The 10958-nt window shown below is 44.9% G+C and overlaps 1 long non-coding RNA gene across 1 annotated transcript; it reads left to right on the top strand.

Moving 5' to 3' along the window:
* The first annotated feature begins 10014 nt into the window (after positions 1-10014).
* Positions 10015-10712, top strand: LOC115079115. Its single transcript, XR_003853196.1, has 4 exons — positions 10015-10032; positions 10145-10159; positions 10272-10292; positions 10694-10712. It is a non-coding gene; the product is annotated as an uncharacterized LOC115079115 (long non-coding RNA).
* Positions 10713-10958: the final 246 nt, after the last annotated feature.

The raw sequence follows: 10958 nt of genomic DNA, 5'->3' as shown, positions 1-10958 counted from the left end.
TAGCAAGTATGAGAAAGCTATGGCAATTAAGTATCATAGACTTGAGTCATGGTCTCAGGTGTGGAAGCCGCTTGACGAGTATACTGTCTCATTGCATCTGGATGCTGGGTAGTTTTACTTGCCAATATTGCACATATCTTAGCTTTGATATGACTATTTTCCTCTTATGGGTGACTGTACTGGTTCTTTTCTCTTTAGTTTCTTCCTTTTCCTCTCCTGTGTTTATCTTTGTTTTCGTTCTCGCTTTTCTCTTCTTTTCTTTTCTTCTGTACAAGAAAGGTAATTATAAAGTTCCTACGTATGTAACGTGTACTTACTGTACTGATATGTTTGTATCCAGGATATTGCTATGTTTGTACTTGTTATTTCTTTAAATAAAAATTATTTAAACAAAAAAAATATATATATTCACTGATCTTTTTCTTTCACACAGCTATAAATCTGTATATGATTTCCATGTGCCTTCAATTTTTACAAACTTTGATCATGAATTTTCACACTGCAAATCGTGTTGAATGTTAAATTGTGTTTCAGCCCTTCTTAAACTTCAAATGGGAAACATTCACGCCGTTCCAAATAACTTTCAGTAAACAGAGCAGGGCTTTGTATGTCCTGTTACAGGTATTTCATTCCAAGAATTCCCGACACTTTATATAATGGCAGGGCACTTATCTTTTTTTGCTTGTCATGTGTTGATTGTTCTTGACCACTTAACTGTGCCTCTCGCCCATAATTATTTGTTAACCGTCGCGGTCGTTAACAAATAATTCTTTTACAAGACAGTAAAAGACCGGTGACTGTAACAAATGGCTTATAAGAGGTTTCTGAGAATTCGGATCTCTTGCCAATACTGAGTGTTGTGGTCTCGGGCTGTCCCCGAGGTAGGTGGAGGGACCGGGGCACAGCCATTTCGGGGTCTCCACGGGGCTGCAGGCCTTCCAGCGTGTCTCTCCCTCCTAGGGAGAGATGCCGATGATCCGGCACGGCTGGCCATGCCCCCTAGACGCGCGGGAAAACCTCAGTCCTGCCTTGGATGATGTCAGACGCCTTCAGGGTATTTAAACCCTGCATCTCGACTCCCCCAGTGCCTTGCAACGAGGTTCCTCAGTTTGTCTGAGTCTCCAGCTTACGTTCTTGGCTTGGTATTATCTTCTGACCTCTCGCTTCCAACCAGGCTCCATCCCACGATTCCGTCTTCTGCTTTCGTCTCTGGCTTTGGTTTGGATCTCTGACTTTTGGCTTCTGACCCGGCTTCGCTCTTGGACTCCGACTTTGGCTTCTTCATCCCCTCAGGTATCCGGTACTTGCTGGCCCAGAGGATTCTCCTAAGTCCCAGTGGCTCGGGCTCTCACGGGCTCCACTCAGGGGAGCCATGGGTTTCCGAGGGTGAAAACTCTCCAGCTACTTGGGCCCAGCCGTCCTTCGTCCATCTCTTCAGCCGCAGCCCGGATCCTTGGTCGCATAGGATCCCACCTAAGTCCAAGAGGTCTGGGTCCCTACGGGCTCCTCCTGGGGGACCTCAGACTTCCAGTGGTGAAGCCTCATCCGAGCCTCTTCTGTGCCGCCTCCCAGCTGTGACACTTGCGGTGGTCCTCCACAGCATGCCATCCACTGTCTTAGCCGGCCCAAGGGTCCACGACCGTAACACTGAGGTCTTCTCTCTACATAAAAAATGTTTCCTAAAGAATTTAATTAAGATTAATAAAGGTAAAATAACTTTTAACAGTCAAAATTCAGCACAAAGTAACCATGTGATTTCTTGCAGCAAAGATTCTGAGCATAACTAGCTATGGCTTGCACAATAAATAATTTCAAACTTAAAGAATCTTTGTCTTGAGGACTGATTGGAAAGAAAGTTTAGCTGCCTGGATGACAAACTCGAATGTCTGCCTGAGGCAGAACAACGATATTAAGATGGAGGAACCAAACGGTTTAAAAACATTTTTTTTTTAAGTGTGCTGGCTGTCAGATTAGGGAAAGGGAAGCTCAATTAACCAGCGTTCATTTTCCTAACCCGTGGCAGTGCATCTGTTTTCCTAACCTGCTGACAACCACCTCTCCTGGGCACCCGCTGCCAAGGAGCTGCTAGGGGGGCATGACCCCTCATTTAAATATTCAATCTCGGATCCAGGGGTAATGACTTCTGTGCATAAAACTCTGGCCCCTTAAATGATAGGGTGACTGTGCATAAAATTGTGAGGAAACACAGGGTATGCCTGCACTGTTAGGTGTAGAAAGAGGCTTCTAGGGGCTGGAATCTGGGAGGGGATGAAACTTATATGCAGATATTTTCATTTTATAAGTATGCCTGTAAATTATCTCAGAAAAACTACATCAACAAACTATCAGGAGTAACCCTGTGCGCTCAGTTTTGCCGGGGTAACTTATGCATGAAAGTCTGCTTTGAAAACATTTGCACCTGATTTCTGCATAAGTTATGGGTGATGTGTGAATCTTTAAATTAGAATGAATATGGGAACCTTATATGGAGATTTGTATGCATTTACTCTTTACTACTTTGTAATGATTAAGGTAGATGTTAAGTTTGATATTTTTGAGAGCAATGTATTCTTCAATGCATGGGATGTGCCAAAAAATGGTTTAAATAAGTTTAAAAAAAGATGTCCCTCTGTACGTATCAGTGCAGCTCATGTAAAATTGTTGTGCCAGCAACGTTATCTGAATCTGAGATGTCCAATCCTGGGAAATGGTTTATTTCCATTTGATAAATAATTGTATCTTTTTGTTGATGCTTGATGAGCAGGTCCAATAGTTTTGTTGAGAAATTGTTGCTGCAGTGAATAAAACGTAAGAGCCTCAGGGACCCTGCAGCCTTCACTTACACGGCTTGTTTCATCTCTTTCTCATCCAGATACCAATGCCCAGGATGCACTCAATCCTGAGGGTGTGAAGAGCCGTATTACTATCGAGATTGCAGTAAGTAAGCATGAGCAGCAGCGAAACAGCGCAGCTGAGGACAGGCCTGGGTTTCACTTCCCTCCCCTGCTCCTTGCGCTCTCTCTTGACTTCCGTATGAGCCTTTGCTGGACAATGAACAGGGACCTGATTTCCTTTCTCTTCCCTTCTAAGCAAGTTTATCAACGACAGTACCGCCGAGTACAGGCTTCCTCATAGCTCGGTAGTTGGGAGGGAGGGGGCTGAAAGATATTTCATCCCCTACCTGTGTCAGCATCGCAGCATATGAGCGACTCACGCTAGCTTAGACTGCTAAGATAGGCTCATCCCTGCAGAGGACTCCCCTGGTAAGATCACCAAATGCCAAGCCAGCATCCAGAGCACCGTGCAGTGGTGGCCTTCATGCCGCTAGCCTGGGTCCTCTGCAGCCAGCAGGAGGCAGCAGGAGGGGCTGGCATTCTGACTCAGGAAGTGCTGGGAGTAGCAGGCTCACTGTGGAGCTTCCTCTGCCCCGCTTCCCAGCTCTGGGAACTCTCTCTCTCTCTCTCACACGTGCATTCCCCCACCCCTGCAGCCTCTAGCCCTCCCTCCTTCCTTGCAGATATTTGGCTGGCCTTGTGGATTTTCATCAAGGAAGTCCAGGGTACAGCAGGACCACAAAACAGCCACGCACCAGCCTCCAGCACAGCAGTCCCTCACCTCATGGAGCTCTTATTTTTTGAATCAGGAAGTGGTCCAAGGCCCAGTTACAATGGTAGCAGATTTAGGTTATGAAGGTGCATGCAGCCAGGATGGAGTCATCTCATGCTCCCCTCCCAGGCCTCGCCTCACATAGAGATGCCAGTGGGGGATTGGGCCTAGGACAGGAGAGCATACAGACAGGATGGAGTCATCTCATGCTCCCCTCCCAGGCCTGGCCTCACATAGAGATGCCAGTGGGGGATTGGGCCTAGGACAGGAGTGCATGCAGACTATTTCTACTATGCCACTAGAGTTAAGGTTGCAAAAAGACAACAAAACCTTCAGAAAAGGCTTAAAAACTTGGCTATTCAAGCAAGCCTACCAAACAGAGAAGGGGAAACAGTGAGGCAGGCAAAGTGAGATGTTTAAACAAATAAGGTGCGTAGCTGTATTTCTATCTGTTTTTACGTTACCTTCTCATTCTTCAACAGAAGAGAAATTGACACTTATAAAGTTAGAATTGTTTTTAAACTGATAATTCCTGGACAGTATCACAAACCAATTATATTATTTAGAAAACTATGTACCGAAGCATTACGGCACTTGTGTAAATTAATATATCTCAGCATCCTTATTTTATGTGCCCTATTGTAAACCGTTGTGAGGGATCCTTCTTAACGACGGTATAGAAAAGATTTAAATAAATAAACATGTTGAAATTTTCAACCTTACTTCCACATAAGTGGCCTGATGCAGGGCCATCTTGGAAATAGTAAGAAGACATCAATCTCAGGCAGAGCTCTATGGCCTGACATTGATTTTAGTGGATTTCAACAAATTCGGATGCCACACAATAGGATGGGGGTATGGAGGGTTATTCACAGTGGAGATAATATATGTACTGAGATCTGGATGTGACAGGATTAAGACCTCTAGATCTATCTGATCTGTGTTTATAAGGTGATAGGAGGTGGTGGATAGTGGACCATTTATAGAAAGAATTGGGTGACTATGGTCATATAGAAACATAGAAACATAGAAATGACGGCAGAAGAAGACCAAACGGCCCATCCAGTCTGCCCAGCAAGCTACGCAGTTTATCCATTTTTTTTTTTTAATCTTCCCCCCCCCCTTTTTTTTTTCTCCCCCTCCCCCGTCACTATTGGCTTCCAGCACCCTCCGGCCCCAATTCCCTTCCACCCCTCCACCAATGCAGAGAGCAGTGCCGTATCCGCATCCCAATGAACATCCAGCTCAATCAGGGGTAGCAACTGCCGCAATAAACGGCCACACCCCTGCCCCATACTCTTACCCACCTCTGTTTTGTTTGTTTGTTTTTTGTTTTTTTGTTTTTGTTTTTTTGTTTTTTTGGAGATGGCAGCCCTCCAACCTTCCGCTCCGTGAAGGTGGAACACAAACCACTGGCATCCCGCTCCGTGAATGCCTCTGTGGCTACTGCCGCTCCGTGCAGTATTTTGCTGCCTGAAGGTGGAACAACTACTGGCCACTGGCATCCCGCTCCGTGAATGCCTCTGTGGCTACTGCCGCTCCGTGCAGTGTTTTACCACCTCCTCTATATTTATGCCCACTAGACTTGATGGATCCACAGTGTTTATCCCACGCCCCTTTGAAGTCTTTCACAGTTTTAGACTTCACCACTTCCTCCGGAAGGGCATTCCAGGCATCCACCACCCTTTCCGTGAATAAATACTTCCTGACATTGGTTCTTAGTCTTCCTCCCCGGAGCCTCAGCTCGTGACCTCTGGTTCTGCTGATTTTTTTCTGTCTGAAAAGGTTTGTCGTTGTCTTTGGATCATTAAAGTTTTTCAAGTATCTGAAAGTCTGAATCATATCACCCCTGCTCCTCCTTTCCTCCAGGGTGTACATATTTAGATTCTTCAATCTCTCCTCGTACGTCATCCGATGAAGATCCTCCACCTTCTTGGTTGCCCTTCTCTGTACCGCTTCCATCTTGTCTTTGTCTCTTTGTAGATACGGTCTCCAGAACTGAACACAGTACTCCAGGTGAGGCCTCACCAAGGACCTGTACAAGGGAATAATCACTTCCCTTTTCTTACTCGATATTCCTCTCTCTATGCAGCCCAGCATTCTCCTGGCTTTTGCTATCGCCTTGTCACATTGTTTCGCAGACTTCATATCATTAGACACTATCACCCCAAGGTCCCTCTCCTGCTCTGTGCACATCAGCCTTTCCCCCCCCCATCGAATACAGTTCATTCGGATTTCCACTCCCCATATGCATGACTTTGCACTTCTTGGCATTGAATCTCAGCTGCCATATCTTTGACCACTCTTCCAGTTTCCTTAAATCCCGTCTCATTCTCTCCACTCCTTCCGGCGTGTCCACTCTGTTGCAGATCTTAGTGTCATCCGCAAAAAGACAAACCTTACCTTCTATCCCGTCCGCAATGTCGCTCACAAAGATATTGAACAGGACCGGTCCCAAAACCGATCCTTGTGGTACACCACTTAAAACCGCTCTCTCTTCAGAGAAAGTTCCGTTTACCATCACACATTGTCTTCTGTCCGTCAACCAATTTGCAATCCAGGTCACCACCTCGGCCCTCACTCCTAAGCTTCTCGTTTTATTCACCAGTCTCCTGTGCGGAACCGTATCAAAAGCTTTGCTGAAATCCAAGTAGATCACATCGAGCGCTCTTCCTTGGTCCAATTCCTTGGTTACCCAGTCAAAAAAGTCAATCAGATTTGTCTGACAGGATCTTCCCCTGGTGAATCCATGTTGCCTCTGGTCCATTAATTCTCCTGACTGTAGATAGTTCACTATTCTCTCTTTCAGCAGTGACTCCATTACTTTTCCCACCACCGAAGTGAGGCTAACCGGTCTGTAGTTGCCAGCCTCCTCCCTGTTCCCACTCTTGTGAAGCGGGACCACCACCGCTCTTCTCCAATCTCTTGGTACCACTCCTGTTTCTAGGGATCTATTGAACAGGTCACACAGCGGACCCGCCAGAACATCTCTGAGCTCCCTCAGTATCCTTGGATGAATCCCATCAGGCCCCATAGCTTTGTCCACTTTCAGATTCTTTAGCTCTTCCCATACATTTTCTACTGTAAAAGGATTTTCATCTATTACACTTCCCTCCAGTTTCTTGTTGTGTAGAGATGGTCCTTCTCCAGGGTCTTCTTTAGTGAACACAGAGCTGAAGTATTCGTTTAATATTTCTGCCATTTCTTCATCTCTCTCCACATATTGATCATTACCACCTTTCAATTTCACTATACCACTATGGACCTTTCTCTTTTCGCTGATGTATCTGAAAAATGTTTTGTCACCATTTTTTATCTCCTTGGCAATCCTCTCTTCCGCTTGACTTTTTGCCAACTTGATTAATTCCTTCGTCTCCCTCAGTTGAAACAAATATTCTTCTTTGTGCTCCTCCCTTTGGGATCTTTTGTATTTTTTGAATGCTGTTCTTTTAGCTTTAATTTTGTCAGCTACCTCCTTTGAGAACCAGATAGGTTTCAATTTTCTTTTGCTTTTCTTTACATTTCTAACATATAGAGCAGTTGCCTTGGTGATTGCTCCTTTTAGATTGGTCCACTGCTGATCCACATCTCTTTCATTCTCCCATCCTTTTAGTTCTTCCTCCAGGTACTTCCCCATTTCCTCAAAGTCTGTGTTTTTGAACTGTAAAACTCGGGTCTTTGTGGTTCTTTTCCCTATTCTTTTAGTGATATTAAACCATATCGTTTGATGATCACTGGTGCTGAGGTGGGTGCACTGTTGCAGACAACAGTAGTTTCCCAGTGTAAATAGGAATCTTTTCTTCTGTTTTCTGATCTATTTTTTGCTTACGTGCCAGTTTCTTATATTATAATAATTAGTAGCTGCTTTGGACGCACCATCTTATTCTGTTGTGTTAATAAAGATGTTTAAAACTATGTGATATGTATTTTATACAGGAACGTTGGTATAGAACATTTAAAAATAACTAAATAAATAACTAAATAAAACTACATGTGGACTTATGTCTGCAGATAAATAATATACAGGTGAGCATTTCCCCCTGATCCCACGCATGTGTAAATGTGCTTGCACGTACCCACTTATTATCTGAGCAGGCGTGAGCTCACAGCTCTGCTTTGGAAAATTATGACTGGAAACTGCGCACACTTTGTACTCACAGACTTCTACCCTAAGCCCTGAGTTAGAAAGTTGGGCTGAAGCCTTGGAAAATTTGAGCATGTTTATTTATTTAAATCTTTTTCTATACCATCGTTAAGGTGGGTACCGTCACAATGGTTTACAGTAGGGCACATTAAACTTAATGCTCTTAAACTCTATCAGTTTACACAGGTGCCATAAGGTTCGGTAACAGTTTTCAATCAATGTTAGTTGTTAAATGAATGTGAAACACATCATGTCCAGGTCAGTTCTATAGCAGTTTTGAGTCTAATACTCATTCTATAATTGTAACTTATCCTTTAGTTTACTGTTGTGTGTGTGGGTGTTCATTGTTCATACCTGTCAGGAAATGTTTGTGTGCATGAAATAAGAGGTGCAGCCTGAGCAGGGAGATTTTCTGCAGGTAATTCCTCCGTGCACATTGGTGTAATTGCTGCGTTACATTTCTCTGGGGGGTAGCTCTGTGACATCCTGCATGAATTAGGACAGACGCACACATAAGGTAAAGCGATTGTAAAAGGGACAGCTCGTGTGTGTGCAGGAAATAAGAGGAGAAGCCTGAGCAGGGAGATTTTCTGCAGGTAATTCCTCCGTGCATATTGGTGTAATTGGTGCGTTACATTTCTCTGGGGGTAGCTCTGTGACATCCTGCATGAATTAGGACAGACGCACACATAAGGTAAAGCGATTGTAAAAGAGAGAGCTCGTGTGTGTGCACATGGACGTGTACCTTCCCTTTTACTAATTATCCACCAATGCTATCCCCACCCAATTCCACTGCTAACCTATGCGCAGAAATAAAAATTCAAAAGTGTGTGCGAGAGAGGAAACCCTTGCCCTCAGCCTGGGGAAACTCATGAGTGATCAGGACAGAAAGGCAGACTTTTACTGCATATTGGGCGGGGTTATTGTGTAAAAGGTCATTTCTGGGCATGAAACCCTGCTTCACCCGCAGACGTCCCTTGTGAAAATGACCCTCTTTATATTAAAGACAAATGTCAGGTACCTGAGGGAAGATGGTAACGTCCCGGCTGAAGATTCCCCATCCTCCGCTGTTTCAGATTTGAATTGCACCGGTAACTGATTGCAAAGCTGTGGCCCCACGTCACAGAAAACGCTCCCTCCTGATTCAGCGAGTCTGATATGATTACAAGGAAGAACAGCTTGCATTGCCAACTGGCTCCAGGTTTTCAGAACAGCTTGATCCAGTCCAGGTTTTACCCCTCTGCACGTGATGGGGACTTGTTCTGACTTCCCTATTGCATTCCCTAAGAAAAGCAAGATTACAGGTCTCAGCATACAGGGGAGTAAAAGCAGGACTGGATCAACCTGTCCTGAAAATCTGGAGTCTGCTGGCAGCCCTGGTTCTTAGTGTACGAGGGACTGGGATAACCCAAATCTTTGCTCCTGCCAGATGTTTCATACGGGCCGATCCAATACAGTGTGCTCAGCCGCGTGCACTGTTTAACCTGCAGTCGTACGCAAGTATACAACTCCTTACGCTATAAGGGGATTAGCGCCTCCAGAATGTGCGTCCAAGCCCCCGCAAGACTAATAGCACTCATCACATGCAAATGCATCTTAATGAGGCCGATAGCTCCTCTCCCCCGATTCAAAAAACCAGATGTGCACCCAACTCACCCATTCCTACCCTCAGAAATTAATGCCTGTCCTGGAGCAAGAATTAATCCAGGAGCCCAAAATGTGCACAGAAAATACTGCTCTCCTGTACTTCCTGCAACTTAATATTGTGGTGATGTTAAGTCAGAGTCACTGAAAAATGAGAACTGTTCAGAAAAAAAAAGAAAGTGTGTCTGAGGTCAGGTTAGGAAAAGGGACTCTGAATTAAGGAGCATCCGCTCTCCTAACCCACACTGACAGCCGCCTCTCCTGGGCGCCCGCTGCAGAGGAGGCGTTAGGGACGCAAACGTTTCCCCTGCGCCTGCTTTCTACCATGGAAGCTAATTTACATATTAAATCAGGTGCCCCGGAGAGGTGGATCAGTGCATGTCAGGAGAGCATTTAGTATTGCATCGACCTGATAAAGTGACTTTACTATTCCTTGCCCGTCCCATGAGATCCTCCTCCCTAAACTCTCTGCTCTCATTCTTTCTTGTAGAACCTGAGTGGAATACTGGTAAGTCTATACCTTTCCTCCTGCTAATGACTCCCTAAACTGACATTGCTACTCTGTGTCCGTCCCATGAGATCCTCCTCCCTAAACTCTCTGCTCTCATTCTTTCTTGTAGAACCTGAGTGGAATACTGGTAAGTCTATACCTTTCCTCCTGCTAATGACTCCCTAAACTGACATTGCTACTCTGTGTCCGTCCCATGAGATCCTCCTCTCTAAACTCTCTGCTCTCATTCTTTCCTTTAGGATTCTCTTGCTCAGGTAAGTCTAAACCTTTCCTCCTGCTAATGATTCCCTAAACTGACATTGCTACTCTGTGTCCATCCCATGAGATCCTCCTCCCTAAACTCTCTGCTCTCATTCTTTCCTTTAGACTGTTATTCAAAAACTAGAGGTAAGTCTAAAGCTTTCCTCCTGCTAATTATTCACTAAAGTGACTTTAAGCTCTGGAATTTGTTGCCAGAGGATGTGGTTAGTGCAGTTAGTGTAGCTGGGTTCAAAAAAGGTTTGGATACGTTCTTGGTGGAGAAGTCCATTAACGACTATTAATCAAACTTACTTAGGGAATAGCCACTGCTATTAATTGCATCAGTAGCATGGGATCTTCTTATTGATTGGGTAATTGCCAGGTTCTTGTGGCCTGGTTTGGTCTCTGTTGGAAACAGTTTGCTGGGCTCGATGGAACCTTGGTCTGACCCAGCATGGCAATTTCTTATGTTCCTATGACTTTGATGTTCTGTACCCATCCCATGAGATCCTCCTCCCTAAACTCTCTGCTCTCATTGTTTCCTTTAGGCTGATGAAAAACATCTGGTAAGTCTAAACCTTTCCTCCTGCTAATGACTCCCTAAAGTGACTCTGCTATTCTGTGACCGTCCTATGAGATCCTCCTCCCTAAACTCTCTGCTCTCATTCTTTCCTCAGGGCAGGGCTTCCAAACATTTAATCACTGTGACCCCATTTCAGCAGTGAAAATATGCATGACCCAGGGAATGACCAATATAAATTAGGAGAGGGGCAGTTGACCTCCCAACAATCACTCCTCACTCTCCTTGCACTC

This window comes from Rhinatrema bivittatum, chromosome 1 (assembly GCF_901001135.1).
Source record: "Rhinatrema bivittatum chromosome 1, aRhiBiv1.1, whole genome shotgun sequence".
NCBI classification, from domain to species: Eukaryota; Metazoa; Chordata; class Amphibia; order Gymnophiona; family Rhinatrematidae; genus Rhinatrema; species Rhinatrema bivittatum.
The sequence above is the reverse complement of the archived record's forward strand: the minus strand, read 5'-3'. Positions and strand labels throughout refer to the sequence as shown.